General features: G+C 44.0%; 1 pseudogene; it reads left to right on the forward strand.

Moving 5' to 3' along the window:
* Positions 6,285-19,426, forward strand: part of Gm3029 (predicted gene 3029) — a 50,976-nt pseudogene continuing 37,834 nt past the window's right edge.

Genomic DNA, 19,426 nt, shown 5'->3' on the forward strand with positions numbered 1-19,426 from the left:
CTAGATCATTCTTATTGAGGCTACTCCTGAACAAGGACACAGAACGAGAGTTGTTTGTCCTTTAACAATTGACTCTGAGAAATCTTTGGGTAGGCCTACCTCTCCACTTCTGATTCTCCTGTTGCTGGTGGTTTCATTTCATGAATTGGATTTAGTTAATAAGTATATTTATGGCTCTTGTTTCTTCAGGCTGCTATATAACATGTCCACCAGAAGTGATCCTCAATGATGTGGGTCTGGGTACCAGAGGTTTTCCATGGAGATCTCTGGCCAGGCCTAATGCCAGGGTTCCAGCCAAGGGAAGTGATTGCAGGCAAAGATGAAGTTTCTGCCATGCCTTCCAGGTCACTCAGTAACTCTGAGCTGCTTTGCACTGAGTTGGGTTGGGCTGGGCCAACGAGAAGCCGACTATTCAGTGAGGAGTGCAGTGGAACCTCAGATGGAGAGAAGATCTCTTCCCAAGTGTTACAGCTCTTGGAACATAACACTCAGATGACAGAGTAGTTCTCGAGCACCTTTAATTCCCTGGATAGGATTTATATACAGTTTTTGGGGTGATTCAGGGTTCGACAGCAGGTACCTCTCATTTGTGGGAAGGCTTGGTGCTGCTCCTACGTGACTGATAGCCACACACCTCTCCTGTGGGGGCTGTGGGGATGGTAACTTTGACAGGAGCCAGAAGGCCAGGAGACATGATGGGACACCTTCCGTCCCATGTAGGTGGAAATCACCATCCATCTAGTCTCTGGGGTTCCAGACCTTTGTTCGACTGGAGACCAGGCTGTCTGTGCACAGCCCACTACCCCACAAAATGGTAACATTTTTATTATTTCCCTCAAATGTTTGTTGGGCCATTTAAAAAGATCTATTGGTATATAACATGTACCCCACACCACAAACCCCTGATTTCTGATTTCTTGAGGTCTACACATGGGTTTTCTTACATAGTTAAAGGGACAGTGTTTGGATGACAGGGTAGAGATTAAGGTGGAGAGTTCCTATCCCCACACTTATTACCTGAAAACCAGCTAAATAAAACTCTTTCTTCCTCTATGCCTCTATTTACAGAGAGGAAACTAGGAAAGGGGACAACATTTGAAATGTAAATAAAGAAAATAATAATAATAATAATAATAATAATAATAATAATAATAATCTCTTTCCTTCAGTTTCCAGCTGATTCTGTGAAGTTTCTCTCTCAGAGAAAGTCTATCAATAGCATCCATCTTAGCTTGAGCGCTAGTCTGCTACTATTGTCGTTGTCACTCTATTTTGCTCAAAAGAGAATAGAAGGATAGAGGGTTACAGGATAGTACCCAGCTGGTGTATTGCAAAGGCAACCTACCAGTCAAGCTTTTGGAGCAGTTGAAATTGCCTGCATGAGTCCTGTATTAGTGAGTTTCCTGTGACTGCCAGATGGTGTACCTTGTCAATGTCATTATATTAGTCCTATCACTTAATTTCCTAAAGATTCTAGTAAGCAGAGGTGTGTACCACCAAGGTGTAATAAAGAACGGCAGGCTCTCAATAAGACAAAAAGGCCACCAACAGATTGGAAAAGAATCTTTACCTATCCTAAATCAGACAGGGGACTAATATCCAACATATATAAAGAACTCAAGAAGGTGGACTCCAGAAAATCAAATAACCCCATTAAAAATGGGTCTCAAAACTAAACAAAGAATTCTCACCTGAGGAATACTGAATGGCTAAGAAGCACCTGAAAAAATGTTCAGCATCCTTAATCATCAGGGAAATGCAAATCAAAACAACCCTGAGATTCCACCTCACACCAGTCAGAATGGCTAAGATCAAAAATTCAGGTAACAGCAGATGCTGGCAAGTATGTGGAGAAAGAGGAACAATCCTCCATTGTTGGTAGGATTGCAAGCTTGTACAACCACTCTGGAAATCAGTCTGGTGGTTTCTCAGAAAATTGGACATAGTATACCGGAGTATCCCGCAATACCTCTCCTGGGCATCTATCCAGAAGATATTCCAACCTATAAGAAGGACACATGCTCCACTATGTTCATAGAAGCCTTATTTATAATAGCCAGAAGCTGGAAAGAACCCAGATGCCCCTCAACAGAGGAATGGATACAGAAAATGTGGTACATTTACACAATGGAGTACTACTCAGGTATTAAAAAGAATGAATTAATGAAATTCCTAGGCAAATGGATGGACCTGGAGGGCATCATCCTGAGTGAGGTAACCCAATCACAAAAGAACTCACATGATATGTACTCATTAATAAGTGGATAATAGTCCAGAAACTTAGAATACCCAAGATATAAGATACAATTTGCAAAACACATGAAAATCAAGAAGATTGAAGACCAAAGTGTGGACACTTTGCTCCTTCTTAGAATTGGGAACAACACACCCATGGAATGAGTTACAGAGACAAAGATTGGAGCTGAGATGAAAGGATGGACCACCTAGAGACATCCCTACCCAGGGATCCATCCCATAATCAGCCTCCAAACTCGGACACCATTGCACACACTAGCAAGATTTTGCTGAAAAGACCCTGATATAGCTGTCCCTTGTGAGGCTATGCCAGGGCCTAGCAAACACAGAAGTGGATGCTCACAGTCAGATATTGGATGGATCACAGGGCCCCCAGTGGAGGAGCTAGAGAAAGTACACAAGGAGCTAAAGGGGTCTGCAACCCTATAGGTGGAACAACAATATGATCTAACCAGTACCTCCCAGAGCTCGTGTGTCTAGCTGTATATGTATCAGAAGATGGCCTAGTTGGCCATCACTGGAAAGAGAGGCCAATAGGTCTTGCAAACTTTATATGCCTCTGTACAGGGGAATGCGAGGGCCAAGAAGTGGGAGTGGGTGGGTAGGGGAGTGGAGGGGGAGGGTATGGGGGACTTTTGGGATAGCACTGGAAATATAAATGAAGAAAATACCTAATTAAAAAAAAAGAACTGCAAGCTCAGGAAAAGTTAAGTAAACAGCTTGAGGAGCTAGCCAATTAATATCCAGTAGAGATTTGAAATGATTTCTGTGTAGGAAGAGAGGTACAGGGGAAGATAGGTGCATGACAGGAGCTGGTTATAGAGACATAGGGCCAGTGCAGGGTGAAATGGTAAGAGAAAGAAAGGAAGATGTTGTGAGGGTTAAACTAGAAGTGGCAGAGGGTGTAGGAAGCAGGGACCTCTGAGGTGACTTCAGGTGAGTGGTAGTGAGTAGACTTTCTTCTATTCTATTCTTTTAATGTGCCGGTGCCCTGGAAGCTACAAGAGACTGTAAATTCCCCAGAGCTGGGGATAGAGGCAGAACTGAGCTGTCTGATGTGGGTGATGAGAACCAAACTGAGGTATCCTGTAAGATCAGCTCGCACCCTAAATGACTGGGTCATCTAGTCGTTCCAGAGAATCTATTTCCACGTTGAGTTATTGTCAGAAATCAGGTTGTAAAGTGCCAGGGATGCAGTGCTGTTGCCCAGTATCTACAAGGAGGTATTGATTTCTTTCTGAAAGAAAACAAAAAAGGACACAGTAGGACCTGGGGGATAAGGGAAGTACCAATTCAGCCTGAATAAAAGGCTGGGCACATGGCTGAGCAGTCATGGATATAATGTGTGTCTTTGCATGTGGTAAAGGAGGGTTCAGAACAGGGAAGGGCTTCTCTCACTGAAAAAGACAATGCCCTTTGACAAAGGAGGTAAAAACATGCAGCAGAAAAAAGACAGCATTTTTCAAGAAATGGTGCTGGTTCAACTGTCGGTTAGCATGTAGCAGAATGCAAATTGACCCATTCTTTTCTCCTTGTATAAAGCTCAAATCCAGGTGGATCAAGGACCTCCGCATGAAACCAGATACACTGAAATTAATAGAAAATAAAGTCGGGAAGAGCCTTAAACACATGGGCATAGGGGAAATTTTCCTAAATAGAACACTTATAGCTTATGCTCTAAGATCAAGAATTGACAAATGAGACCTCATAAAATTGCAAACCTTCTGTAAGGCAAATGACACTGTCAATAGGACAAAACAGCAACCAAACAGATTGGGTTCAGATCTTTACCAATCCTACGTCCCATAGAGGCCTAATATCCAATATATACTAAGAACTCAGGAAGCTAAACTCCAGAGAAACAAATAACCCAATTATAAAATGGGGCCCAGAGCTAAACAAAGAATTCTCACCTGAGGAATACTGAATGGCTGAGAAGCCCCTGAAAAAGTGTTCAGCATCCTTAATCATCAGAGAAATGCAAAATAAAACAACCCTTAGAGTCTACCTCACACAGGTCAGAATGGCTAAGATAAAAAACTCAGGTCACAGCAGATGCTGGTGAGGATATGGAGAAAGGAACACTCCTCCATTACTGGTGGGATTGCAAACTAGTACAATGACTCTGGAAATCAGTTTGGCTGTTCCTCAGAAAATTGGACATAGTACTACCTGAGGACCCAGCAATACCACTCCTGGTCATAGTCCCAAAATATGCTCCAGCATGTAATAAGGACACATGCTCTTCTATGTTCATAGCAGCCTTATTTATAGTAGACAGAAGCTGGAAAGAACCCAGATGTCCCTCAACAGAGAAATGGATACAGAAAATGTGGTACATTTACACAATGGAGTACTACTCAGTTATTAAAAACATTGACTTCATTAAATTCTTAGGCAAATGGATGGAACTAGAAAATATCATCCTGAGTGAGGTAACCCAATTACAAAAGAACACACATGGTATGTACTCACTGATAAGTGGATATTAGCCCAGAAGCTCGGAATATCTAAGATATAATTCACAGACAACATGAAGCTCAAGAAGGACGATTTAAGTGTGGAACCTTCGGTCCTCCTTAGAAGCAGGAACAAAATCCCCATGGGAGGACAGTCAGAGACAAACTGTGAAGCAGAGACTGAAGGAAATGCCATTCACAGACTGCCCCACCTGGGCATCCATTCCATATACAATCAACAAACCCAGACACTATTGTGGTTGCGAACAAGTGCTTGCTGACAGGAAGCTCATATAGCTGTCTCCTGAGAGACTCCTGATAAATGCAGAGGTGGATGCTCTCAGCCAAACACTGGCCTGAGCACAGGGTCTCCAATGGAGGAGCTAGAGAAAGGACCCAAGGAGCTGAATCGGTTTGCAGCTCCACTGGAGGTACAACAATATGAACCATCCAGTTCCCCCAGAGCTCCCAGGGACTAAATTACCAACCAAAGAGTACACTTGGAGGGACCCATGGTTGCAGCCACATATGTAGCAGGGGATGCCTTTGTCAGACATCAATGGGAAGAAGGCCCTTGGTCTTGTGTAGTCTTGATGTCCCAGTGTAGAGGAATGCCAGGACAGAAAATTGGGAGTAGTCAAGTTGGTGAGCAAGGGGAGAGGGGATGGGATAGGGGGTTTTTGGAGGGGAAATGAGGAAAGTGGATAACATTTGAAATGTAAGTAAAGAAATTATCTAATAAAAAAAAGAAATTCTTTAACTGGGGAACTCCTCAACCTCACATATCTAAATCTCAAATACTGACAGAAAGGAGTTTCTGCCAAGGTCATTGTTAAAATCAACACTAAAGCACTAAATATGTTCCCAGTTTCTGTCAGCTAGTTTCCAGTGACACTAAAAGCATCTTATAAAGGACTGAACAAAAGTACTATGCACCACTGCACAGAATGTGAGACAATCTCACCAACCATGCTGCCTCACTGGATTATTCAGAAGATTTCTAGGAACACAAACTAATTCTCTTCACTCTCCTTTGACTGTTATTCAGAGACTATGTTTCTCTTCTGTATCTATACTTGTTTTTCATGGAACTTAGTTATTTCTCATCACAAACCAAATCAGTGTCCAATGTCACTTTTCCTTCCCTTTCCCACTTTGTCCATCCCATCATCATCAGGATGTCTATTATTCCTAAGAAGACATAAGATGAGAATCTGAGTGATGACTTCGGATCTGTGGTTGCTGTCAGGATAAGTACTGGTCAGCCAGACAGAAGTTATCGAGGTGTAAGGGAGAGGGGAAAGCCAGGCAGTCTGTGTAAAGCTACGGTTCCATGATAGCAGTCACCTCCATTGTCTAAACCTGTTGTTTGTATGGTATCACCTGAAATCAAGTGTCTCAGTGGAGTAACTGTCTTTTACAAAGTTGGCCTTTGGGCATACCTGTGATACAGTCATGTCTCGTTGATAACTGGGTAGGAGCACCCAGGAGACTGTGGGAGTTACCATTACCTGAGCAAATGGTCATGGGTGGTATGAGGATAAGATCTGAAGATGAACCTACCAGGCAAGTCAGCAAGCACCAATTCTTCATGTTTTCTGCTGTAATTCCTCAGTACTGAAGGTGGGCCAGGAAGGATGGAGGCCTGAAAAGAAGATCTCATAGGCACATGCCTCCGTGTCAGAATTCTGGGAACTGTTGGGCTTCAGTGACTTTACCCTCCTCCAATCCCAACTGAAATAGAAGTTTGAAGTGGGATAGTCAACTGGAAGTGGAGCAGGAGGGGTCAAGCCCATCTGTGGCAGGACCTAGGATGGAGTGGTCACCACCTCTGCCTTCTCCATTTTTGTCTCTTCTCTTCAAGTATGGTTACAATCTCAGCTAACTTGGTTTTGCCAGAAAGAAGAAGTAGAGGGAGAGGCATTCCATGATCATGCCTTATTACCAGTGATGCAGGAGGTTAGTTCCAGCCTATCAATCGCATAGCCTTCCTATTTACAGTTCCCTAGCCTGAAGGCCCAATTCAGTCTGTGTCACTCTGCTGCCCTCACTAAGCCCTGATGCTATCTGGCCATATACAGAGAGGGAAAATGACACCAACAGGGAGCCAGAGAGCCAGGAATGGCTCATATAGTATTTACAGAGCCTTGCCCATGCCACGACACAGGTAAAGGCCATGAACAGAGTGCTGCAGTACACCATACTATTGAGCTTCTGTGAGCAGTCACAGCAGGAACAGGAGGTAGTAGGCACCAAAGCAGAGATATTGCTCTACTGTCTCCTGGGCATGTAGCAGGACCACTTCCAGGACCTTCATGCTGCCCTGGAGAAGACAGTTCATCTGCTACCTGAAGGGTATCTTGGGCTCAACAGTTTAGCAAGAGGTAGACAAGTCTTTGACCAGAGGTCACCTCTCTGGTCTCCCTTTTTCTTTGTAGCATATGGTGAGTTAGCAAGTATCTAGTTAAAGCCACTTCTCCATCTCTATGGCATGGGTGACACCTTACTCATCCTATACATAGGAGGAACTGATGCTTATACAAGAATTCTTACTTCTATTCTGAGAATCCCTGGGAACAATAATAAAACCTTGCCTTCCCTCTTGTGGTTGCCCCTGCTATAGGGTCCTCTGAAGCCATCAGGACCTGGGAGGATCTTCTATCCCTTTGCATCAAAAGGCTGCAACAAGCAAGGCTGGAATTAATGCCAGGAGCTGAAATCCTATATTTTGATTCCCCACTACTCCATTTTAGGATTACTTGGGCCTTTTTATTTGGGGGCTGTTCAAGATTCCTTTTGGCTTTCTTGAGCTCAGTCTCCTAGCTCTTCTTGATTTGCTCTTAATTGTGCATAATGCCTCTTCCAGTTCCTAAGATATTGTGGTTCAAGAAAAAATAACTGAGGAAGTTGTTGTATACCATGGGAAAAACTTAGTGATTGTGGCTGAGTCCCAATTATTCTCTGCAAGTCTTAGGTGCTTTACAAAAGAAAACATGGACTTGGGTTATTAAAGGAACACACCACAACAGCCTCAACTCAAGAATTTCTGCTCTATGAGGCACTGTATTTTTTTTTTCTGAAAAATCATCAGATAAATGAAATTACAGAAGCAGAATGAATGTCTGGTTAATATTTTATGTTAACAAATACACAATAATGGGAAAGGAAAACAATTTTGGGAAATGAGCCAGGTAGCTCTGACATCAACCACCTCATTAAATAGCTGTCAAGACTCAACTGCTCATGAATTAAGCTTAGTGCCCTGGTAGAAACATCCTGTGTTGAAAAATCCTTAGCCTAAGCACAAGGTTTTGCTGACTCCCTTTCTTTTGCTTTGCATTCATTTTCTATTTTCTTTTCTGCGTTTTCTTTACCTTATAATTTTTTTTTTTGCATACCAACTTGATCTGAAACTCATTTTTACATGGAGCTAATTTTTTCTATTACATTCCCCATTTTTTTAGTGGAATCAATCAAACTATTGATTCATGTTGAGGTACAGGATGATGGGGAGCCTGTAAGGCTAATATTTAGGTCACTGTCTTCCCCCTGGCTGTAGGAGAATGAGTAAAGTATGGTGGCTGAATTTTAAGGTTCCCGGAATCCACTGCAGTTAACCTTGACATCCATGGAGGGACATTGAGATGTGTAAAGAAGTGAGACAGAGAAAAATATGCATCTGTTTTAGCCAGATAAAATTTAATACCTAGGAAGTAAGCCATTTAATCAGAAAGAAGCAGACAATTTGAATAGACCTTTCTGTAAATTTCTTTTTATAATTATTTTAAGCGGTATTTGTAAAGGAGCCTGGAGAACAAAATGAGCCCTGTTATGACAATGGGCATCTTTCAAAATCATTTGGTTATCTTGCCAGAGGAAAGGGGTGTTTGTGTGTTTGTTTGTTTGTTTATTTGTTTTTCTGGAAAAGTGGAACTAGTTACACTTGTTTCTCACAGTCCAGTTCTTTGTGAAGGGTGAGCAGACACTGAGATTGGTAGGGTTATCAGACTGAGAATTACCTGTTTGAACTGCCTTTGGCTAGTTGATCCCGTCTAATCCTTGAAAATTCTGTAAGCAATTTTCAAGTGCCATTGTGCGTGCTTCCCAAAGGACAGTCAGGCCCATCATGCTGTGTACCTTGTAACGCTGGTGATAGAAAGGGCTTACAGACCTGGCATGTACTGTGTGATAATTGTTTCACTCACACAAAGTCCTGAGTTTTATCTCAGAACCAGAAAATAAAAATGCACAGTCATATTCCATGTGCAGGTGGAGAGCATTCTCAGCAGTCCTGGCTTCCATTCTCCAGACAATCCAGGATTTTCTCCATGCACTATCTGCTGCCATGAGTTGAACATAAATCTTTAGTGAGGGAAATGATTATGCTTTCAGTGAAAACAATCTGGTATTTATGAATAAGTAAGCAGAACCTAAATTTTTATTGTATCAACACTTTGTGGGCTATGGAGAGAGCTTAGCAGTAAAGAGTGCCTAGTGCTATTCTCTGAGGCCAGGTTCTTTTCTAGCACCCAAGTAGAAATAGGACACAATATTTAGTAACTCCAGGTCTGGCAATCTGATCCCTCTTCTGACCTTCATGGATATCCCACATAGGAAACACACATCCACACAGACAAACACATAAACAAGACTCTGTGTCATGGCGAGAGCCCTGAAGGTGGAGGAAGATGTAAGTTCCCTCTGGTCTGTGGATATTTGTTTGTTGTCATTTATTGGATTTATATGACATTTTACTACACCTGCCTTATGGGTTTTGTCTTTATTTGTGTATGTGTGTGCATGGTTATTTTTGTTGTTGCTCATGAATGTATTTGGAGGCCAGAATTTAATCTTGGGTGCTCTTTATCATGACCATTGATCTGTTTTTTTTTAATAAATGCTTTCATTTAGATTTTCTAACTGTGAATACTATGGATTCCATTAGGACACTTTCATGTAGGTTTATGGTGTGCTTGTGTTACACTCACCTTTTGGTACACTCTCATGCATTTCCCAGGCCTGCTCATCCCCTTTCCACCCCAAACTAATTCTTCTAATTTGATCTCTTTTTAAAAATTTAATGTGAAAATGAATTTCATGAAGTCTGAGTGCAGGAGTGAAACAGGGATTATTTACCTGAAAATGGCACATTAAGAATGTTTATACACCGAAGACAATTCTATCCCTGTCCTAATCTTTAACAGAGATGTAGGGTTTCCTCATCACCCAGCATGCTAAGATGCTGACGGAACTTGACTTGTGCATGCTTGGCACATTTTCATGGCTGTGAGTACCTAAAATATCACTAGTTTTAGCTTTCCGTGTCATACCTAAGAAGAATCTGTTCCCTTTCCTAGCACAAATGCCGAAGTCTTTGAAATGGCACAGAATCTGGGTACAATTTAAAGGCTCCCTGTCGACCTTATACTTAATGCTTCATTGGGGATTTGGCTGCACTGATGAATCTGCCTTTAGTTTTAGCATCAATAGCTGCTTGGCTGGACTTTTTGGTCCTTGAGTTCATAAGCCTTCTGCTTTGGTGTGGAAATTCTGGAGTTGCTTGAGACCATTCTGATCATCACCCCTAGAAGAGAGAGAAGCCTTGCATATTACCAGGTTTATTCTGGCCAAAATGGAGAAGAGTATATTTCTCTTGTCCTATTTTGAAAGGACAGCTGACTATCTCTCTGATGCTTATTTTCTGGATGGAAATACTTCCTATGCAATAGGTCTGCAGTGTCAAAGACATATAGGTTAAAATACTCATAGATGTTTTTTGTTTCACCACTCAACCAAGGCATACTATGCTTCTCTCTCTCCCCTCTCTCCTCTGCCCTCTCCCTTCTCTCCTCCCCACTCTCCCTTCTCCCCTCTCCCCTCTTCCTCTTCTCTCTCCCAATCTCTCCTGATGGAGCCTAAACCTTGATGGCCTGATTTCTCCTATTCAGAGAGAAAAACAAAAGATTCCTTGGAGATTCATGTGGAGAAAAGGGATTTTCTGGGACTTCCTGCCATTCTCTCTGTGAGGGAGTGAAATTAAGTTAATTAGCTAAATTTGGATACATATTAGTTTATTTAGCATTATTCTGGCTAAGTCTTGAGCCTAAAGAAGATACTTGCTAGCATAGTAAGTTTCTTGGTTTTCTTTGGTGCTAGCTTTGGAATATATTCCAGTGTTAGTGAATATAGTCATAATTTAAATTTTAGCCCAAAAAGTATTTGGGGAATTGGGTGTGGTGCTGCACACCTGTATTCACAACAACTAGGTGAGGAAAGAGGGCCCAGATTGGGGAGCCAGCATAAGCTACATATTGAGACTCTGTATCCAGAGAAAAGAGTAGAAAAGAATAGGGGCTGGGATGTAGATCTGGGACAGAGCATATGTCAGTGCAAGGCTTGCCCTAGCATCACTAAAGTAAATAAGTGAGGAGAATCAAAGTGTTTTGCTGTTGGGAATGAGCAGGTAGGAAGATATTTAGAAAAGCAGTCCTTAATCGTGGGTGGGAGTGGGTAGCAGATAGGTAGTTACAATTCTCACTCAGTTTAAAAATGTGGGAGGATTTACAAAATATCTTAAGTGGAGAGAGGCTTGACTATACTTCATTGCCTAAAATTGGTTTTTATTTTCAAATGGTTCTATACCTGTTGGCATTAGCTGATGGCAGTTTACCAGTTAATAGTCCAGAATTAATGGACACTTAGAAAGAGAAGTGTTTCAAAGCAAAAAGGCCACAATACAAGCTAGAGGTTGTACAGTTCCACTTTCTGCCTGGATGGTGAGAGTCTTTGGCCTTGTGGGCTAGGACCACAGAAGTTCCTGTAATCGACAGCACTGTTGCTCACAGAATGTTTTGTTATCGGCATAACAACTAAGAAAATTGAACCAGGGCAAACTTTTTGAATGTTAAGTTCTGACTACGGAACACATAGTGATTGCGGAATTGGGTCCATATTGCTGCCAGGGCAGCCTTCCAGTCTGTGCTGTTTCCATCTGTAGTCCTTTGCTTCTGGACTGATCAGGAACATGAGCCCTGCACCATGGCTTCTCAAGTACCCACTCATGGTTTTCAAGATATGACACATAACTCTTAAGTTCTATCACAATTGAAGGTAAAACCTTAGAACATGGGATTAGACACTTTAAGTGTCTCATGATTCTGCTTGTGAGCAATTGATTAGTTCAGAATAACTGTAAGTAGTAATAGAGTGTTCATAAAGATTTAATCAGCTTTGGCTCATGTCTCTTGTACTTTGGGGGTGGTGGTATGGCACCTTATTAAGTAGAAAACTGACTGGAGAGGTCAGCTTTACTCCTTTCTATTTAACCCTGACTGTAGCATCTATAGACTGTATGGCCAAGACTCTTTCTTGCTTTTGTTTGTTTGTTTGAAACAAGATTTTGCTGTGTAGCTCTTGCGGGCCTGTTACAATGTAGCCCAGACTGGCTTCCAGCTCTTGGCAGCACTCATACCTTAAACTCCAACATGCAAGCTTTCAACAAGATTAGTGATATGTTCTACATAGAAGTTTCATTGTATATCCCAGGCTGGCCTCACATTTCAAAGGTCTGCTGGCCTCTGCCTCTGGAATTCTGTAACCAAAGTTGTGCACTACAATGGCTCACCAATGAAGATCTCAAAGTAACAGTAATAAAAGGGATTTCATGAGCAGAAGGGGAGAAATTATTTGAAAATCTAAAACACTAAAGAAAGTCAAGGAACTTTTTATAAACCAAATATGCCATGTATTTGAAATTGTAGTAGCCATATTGAGAAATAGAGTTTGATGCTGGAGACCTGCCATAAATGCCAAGTCAGATTGGGCCAGAGGTGTGCTAGGGGACTCCCTCAAAACAAAGAAACACACTGAACAAAGAAAAGACAAGTGGATGTCCCTTAGGTCAGAGAACCATTGTGAACACTTTTAACTAGGAGAAGCAGTTAGTAGGTCAGAAACTATTTTAAATTGGGGATTCCTTGAAAGTTTCCCAGAAGCAATGGGCTTCCACCAGGCTTTTCCCCTGAGCTGCCTTTAGTGGGAAATGAGGCAGCTTTCCTTTCTTTGCCTACACAGTATTTCCACCCATCCTGGGTTTCCTCTACAGCTGCAGATGCTGTAGAGTTGCAGTCATTTACTTAGCAGGAATCAGCTTAGACTGGCTTTGCTTTTCAAAGATACAGGCCTTAGGAGCTGGTTACTGAATTCTGTGTTGATCAGAGCAGCCTGCAAGGCTAGATTTTTATAAGTAACAGATACCTGCACTTTGAGAAATTAATTGCCTGGCTCCTGGATGTGAAGGTGTGCAATGTGTCTTTAAGCAATCAGCATCCTTTCAAAGAGTAAGAAATAAAACCCGTCCTCTTCTCCAAATAGGCATGGGCCTTAGACCACCTTTCACTTCAGTCACCCTTGACTGGATTCTGGGAAATGTTGCTATATAAAACCTGAAAGTTTAATGTGTAGGTTGAAATACAGGATAGCTGCCAAAGTGACCTTTCACTATATAGAGTGTGGGGAAGAGAACATTAGAATCATAATCACATTTTGGTCCCAGCTTGTGCCCTCTGTCTTCTTTACATTAAAAGGAAAAGTCTGAACTGTGTTAGGCCTTTTACTAGGGGTCTTTGTCTTGACTTGTCTGTGACCAAATAGTCAGACTAAGACAAAGGTCACTAAAAGGACATTATTTTGGTTTTGGCCGTGTATAGGCTTTCTGTACTCTAGGCACTGATCTGGATCTCCAACCAAGGCCATTTGATGCTATTGTTTCTTAGAAAGTTCTCGGCAGTGTGTACTAGTAGTTACAGAATTTCATATTATAGGGCCAGAAGGACTTTTGAAGTCCATTTCACCCCGTGTTTTCCCTCGCTAAAGGGAATAACTGACGCACAAGAGAGGCTGTCTCTGTGCTAAAAGGATTGCTCTACTGAGAACCCCCCCACCAAGTCGGTAAAGAATTCACCATTGGAAAATCACTAACAGCACTGTGAAGGTTTCTAAGGTGGACAGCAGGAAGCCTGTCCTTTTCCTACCCTCTCCCTCAGCCCCTCTTCCCCCACCTGTGTAGGATTTTGAGGTCGAATGTGCATTGTGCACTGCTGCTGCAAGGTAGCTCTTCCCTGTGGCTGTGCTGAAGCAGCTGGCCAGGGAAGCCTGGGAGCTGAGGCTCCAGCCTGTGGATTCTCTTTCCTCAGACTTTAGTCTGGACCAGGGAGTGGTGTTCTCTCCTGTGGGTGTGTGTATATATATTCTTTACTTTATACTTTGTTCACTTAGTTCGGTGCATTCTTCCAGGCATTCTGGATGGGCGCTTTAGCCTAGACATTTATTTCGGCATATTGTCATCTTGGGCTGCATGCATGTCCTCTCTTGTTTCTGTGTCCTCATCATGCCCTTCCCAGCTTCCTGTTAGCCAAAGGGAATCACTCTTTCTGAACCAAAAGCTCTCAGAGCAGAGCTGAACCTCCCAGAAAATGCTCTTCTCTACCTAATGTGCCAGATGGGGGTGGGCCTGAAGCTAAACAGCACTGTAGAGGTGGCATAATGGACCGGAACCCTCAGGCAGAGGTGGGAGGTAAGGTCCTAGCAATGGTGCTGATTGAGGGTCCGTAAGACCCAGTTCTTCTCCTGTGCAGAGGGAACTTTTACTTAGCTGGAATTGAACCTCGTGGTCCGAGTATGTGAAGGGATTCAGGGTCCAGAGTGCACCCCAGAACATAGGAGATAGCTCTATGTCCCCGTTTCCCTCAGGAGCCTTCTCCTCACTCCTGCTGCCTAGAACAAGGGGAGGAGAATCTCCACTGCCTGACCTGCTGCTTCATGCCCCTCCCTATCTCTACTCTCCATTCCCTCTGAGCCCTCCAGACCCTAGGAGGAGTAAGAGGGAGGTCCTTCGAGGCTTATCTCGATTTCCATCCTCTCATTCCGGTGCTGGTCATATCCTGGGTCAGCAACCACAGAACATCCCAAGGCTGGGTGCTCAGTTGTGAAGTGTGCAGAGGACCAAAGAGGTCTAGGCAGGGGCGACTTGTGATCCAGAGTCCCGGGTCCAGGTTGCTGCATGGAGGGGATAAGGGAAGATGGTGCTAGCCAGGTGCAGGGCTCAGACTTTCGGGCAGAGCCCAGCAGCTGACCACAGCCCCTCGGGGCGCTGCTGTGTCCCTGCAGGAATCAGAGCGGATGCCTGGACCAGAAGCCAGCACCACCCTCAGGGCTTCACTGGAGGAGCTGTCACTGGGGCCAGTGCGGTTTCCCCTACTGCTACAGGACCAGGAGAGGATTCGTCCAACAGTGAATCAGAGCAGGAGGGGCCCCAGAAGCTGGTCCATAAAGTGTCCACCTCTGGACAGATGGGGACCAAGGTAAGGCTCGGCCGGGCACCTGTGAGAGGGCTGTGGGCAGAGTGAAAGCTCTGGGAGATCCCTGCAACTGGTATTGGGAGAATGGGCGCGGGGGCGTGGCCTGGATGGGGCGTGGCCTCACGCAGGGGATAGGAAGGTGCTCTAGGGATTCCTGAGGTGGGTTGAAGACATATCTAGGGTGTGTTCTGGAACACTTGTCTAGCCATCATAGCAAGCGTCTTGGAGCACGGTTAAAGCCTGGTGGCGAGTTCCCACCTAGGAAACTTAAAGGGAGTTTGGTTGTTCACCCATGAGCTTCATGCTATGGAAGCCCTGCTGGAAGCTGTATTCTGCCAGCCACTGTGCTTTCCCACCCACAGCAAGCTGAGCAGCTTGAGCCTCTCAGTCAGTTTCTCTGGTGTGCTGTGCCCACAGGCTGCCCAGGCTTCTGTTTTGAAGGTTCCTTCAAAGTGCAGGGCTCAGACATCCATGGTGGTTCATCACAAGTTAATTTCTTTAGGGTATTTCAGGGTGTGGTAGTGCTTTTGTGGCAATTTTGTGCTGATTAGTCTCAAAGTTGAGCTTTCCTTCAATAATGAAGGCAGAGGCTACTGGATGTTAAGGGACTTAGATATTCTAAAGTTCTTCTTAGTTTAGAAGTCTTCAACACCTAGGCTGTTGTTATTGGAGGAGTTAAAGCAAGATTTTGAGGAGGGAAATGATTAAATTAGTGGATGCTCCCTCTAGTAACAGATTTTCCAAAGCAATTCATCTACAGTCATTTCATGACAATTAGCTGCCTAAGGCTTATGGGAGTCTTACATGGAAACAGTTTGGATTAGTGTTTGTTTGACCGTATGCTGGCATCTAAAATGCAGTAGATGTATATGTAGGACCCCAAGAAGGAGCCCTCCCACTCAAGTCTTGGGATGTGGGGTCACCCAAAGAAACACAAGGGACCTTCTTGTTGCAAAAGCACAAGGCAGCTTTAATGGCGGAGCTCTGGGTCGATACGTATCTCACACAGGAGACAGAGGAATAGACCCCAAGACTCAAAAACTGGGGTTTTTATAGGGTAGGGTTTAGGGGCTAGGCAGAATTGACGCGGTTACACACGATTGGACCCATTCAAACATCAGCAACATGATTATGAGTCAGCAGAGTAGTATGTGCATGCCGGGACATATAAGAATTCTAAAGCCGGGGGCTTATCTGAGTAGACAACGCATCTGGTTAATGTTTCAGCTTTTGACTATGCTGTCTATAGAAAGGGGGCGAGCAGGAGGCGCCGGGCTGCCAGAGGGTCAATGAGTCAGCCAAGATAGTCAGAACCAGTTCCTGCATTCCTTCCCTTATCTTTATGACCGGGTGACCTAGCTTCAAGATGGACTTGGGCATGCCCGGGCTTGTTTTCTTTGTAGTCTCAGTCCCAGACGTTTTTAGTTTAAACCTTTTATATGTTTAATTTCCTTTCATTTCCCTCTTCTTCTGTTTAGACTAATTCTAATCATAGAATTTTAGAGATTGGTGTCCCCTAACTCTTTATCTACCTGAACTATAGGTTGATATTGCCTTTGAAGAACCATGAGTTTTACTGTATCAATTCTACTCTGGATGAAAGCCATTCCTCTATTTATTATACAAGGGCCGAAAACTAAAGCTAAGCATATCATAAGGACTGGTCCGGCTACAGCAGAAATCAAAGAAATTATCCAAGATGGTTGTGACTCAAACCACCCCCCGTTGAGCATCCCGTTCCTGTTTCCTTCGCTTTAATCTTTCTCTCAGTTTCTGCATAAAATCTCTAAGTATTCCTGTATGATCTGCATAGAAGCAGCACTCTTCTTTAAGGGCAGCACACAGTCCTCCTTCCTTTAGGAACAACAAATCAAGGCCTCTCCTGTTCTGCAAAACTTCCTCAGACAGGGAAGTCGAAGATTTTTCTAAAGGGTCAATGGACTTCTCTATTGCTGCTAGGTCTTCATTGACAGCATCCCTCAAAGACTGAATTCCTTGTCTTCCTTCTATCAAAGCTGACACTCCTGTCCCCACTCCTACTGCCATACCTATTCCCACGAATACAGCCAGGGTTAAAGTAATTGGTTCTTTTTGACCGCCGGGCAGCATAGCTTTCTTCTAAACTGGATGCAGGGTGATAATATACGCGGGGTAACAGCTGGATCATGACACAAAAATCATGAGATGAATTAAAAACCTTAGTTGATACACAGGGAGTAAGTCCTGTATTGCAAGTCCACCAGCCAACCAGGGAAGGTACAAGATAGTAATTAGCTTCTGTCCTGGACACTGATTGAATTTGTCCACATAGGTGTTTGTGGGTGGAAGGTGGGGTGCCTATACAGAGACCTGGACTCCTCCCGGATACTTCAGTCAGGGTCAGTTTTTGTCCTGTTCCCCAAGAGCAGGAAGTATGGCTATTGGTTCTGTTGAAATCTCCATTGAAGGCAATTCCTTCATAATAAGGAGGACCCGAGGACAGGCATAGCCAGCAGTCCTCAGTAGTGCTTGGTTCAGTTCTATTAAGGGCATAAAAGGCTCCTCTCACTAGGTTAAACATCCTCTGTCTTGTTGAAGGGATTGTGGAGGTAATAGTTAGAGGTACTTGAAGAGTGGGAGGTTGGGTGAGAGCGACCATATTAAGAGGGTCCGCAATCACCGGAGTAGGCTGAGTAATGGTATAGGTAAGGGGTGTGAACTTGGTTGGGGGGCCTAAAGGATTGTAGGGGGTCTCTATTTTAATCTGTTAGTGAACAATAATCCCTCATCATATCTTTCCTTGTAAATCCTAAGACCCCAGGTATACCCTTTTGTCCATCCCAGAGCTCTTTTCCCTGGTTCAGTGAAGGTGACACGGAGCAGATGGCACCAGTCAGTATACTCATCTAGGTGAAATCCTTCAGGTACGTAAGACACTAAGGAATAATTGGCTGTTACTCTAATATAGTCGCAGCTCGAGGAGGGCTTCCAGCGGGCTGTACCTGAAGTCTTGTAAACCCAGCTCTTGCAAAAGAAGTCAGTCTTACCTCAACATGTTGGATTGAGGGACTGACTTTGGTGGGGCCTGGGGCAGACATAGAAGGGATGGGTTTGAAGCATGCTTCTATTCCTTTGGTTAGAGCAACCACCCCATGGGTCTCTCGAATGTTTTTCTACGTACGGAGGGGGTTTAAAAGGTGCCCTCTTAATGTCAGAGTACCCCTAAAGGTCCCATCCAGGAGGGGCTCCTATAGCCAACTTACAGATGTCAGGGCAAAGATTAGGCCACCAAGTCCACAGGGGGTGTACCTCGGCGATTGTCCATACAGCCCTACCCCCCTCATTGAATACCTCCCACGTTTGTTGAACAGGACTGTAGGGGTTGAAGTCCTTTGGGATCGCTCCTGCGAAGCAGGCGCAACTTAAGAGGGTTAGTAGTCTTCTCCAAAGTCCACTCATCATGGCTGACTCCAGGGGGTGCTCTCTTGACATGGGACACGTGGATCCAAGTGGGGATTGCTTCCACTTTGACCGAGGTGGGCGTTGTCAGAAGGGGCCAAGAAGGGCCCCTTCCACCTCTGCTCTAGGTTCCCTGCTCGCTGTTTCCTCACCAGGACTGCGTCTCCTACTTCAAACTGGTGCGGCACCTGTGTCACCAGCAACATAGGTTTCTTTTAGCTGTTCCCAGACCTCTTTTCTTACTATTTCGAGAGCTTTTAATCGAGCGAAAAGACTAGAAGAAGGAGAGAAAGACACATTCAGGTGATTCTTATCCCCTACGGTCATAAAAATGGGCGGGGGCACCCCATACATTAATTCAAAAGGGGTTAAGCCAAGGGGTCCAGGGGTATTTCAAAACCTGAACAAGAAATAAGGGAGAACAGCTGTCCAATCACTTCCGCTGGTCTCCAAGGCTATTTTAGTTAGAGTCTCTTTTAGTGTCCTATTCATCCTTTCTACCTGTCCTGAACTCTGGGGTCTGTATGCACAATGTAATTTCCAATTAGTCCCCAGTTGTCTGGCCAATCCCTGACTTACCTGGGAGACAAAGGCAGGTCTGTTGTCTGTCCCCATTACCTTAGGTATCCCAAAGCGGAGAAGGATTTCTTCAAGTATCTTCTTGACCACTACAATAGCTGTTTCCTTCTTGGTGGGGAACCCCTTGACCCATCCTGAGAAGGTGTCTATGAAAACTAAGAGATATTTATTTCCATACTTAGCCTGTTTCACCTCAGTAAAGTCGGGTTTCCCAGTAGGCTCTAGGCCTGTCTCGTCACAGTCGTTTTCCTTCCTGGAGCCTGCTAGACCCGGCGTTGGTAAGTGCACAAGCATGGCAGTTTTTTACTATCTCTTCTACAATTCTTTTTAATCCAG

This window comes from Mus musculus, chromosome 14, assembly GCF_000001635.26.
Source record: "Mus musculus strain C57BL/6J chromosome 14, GRCm38.p6 C57BL/6J".
In the NCBI taxonomy this organism is placed as follows: Eukaryota; Metazoa; Chordata; class Mammalia; order Rodentia; family Muridae; genus Mus; species Mus musculus.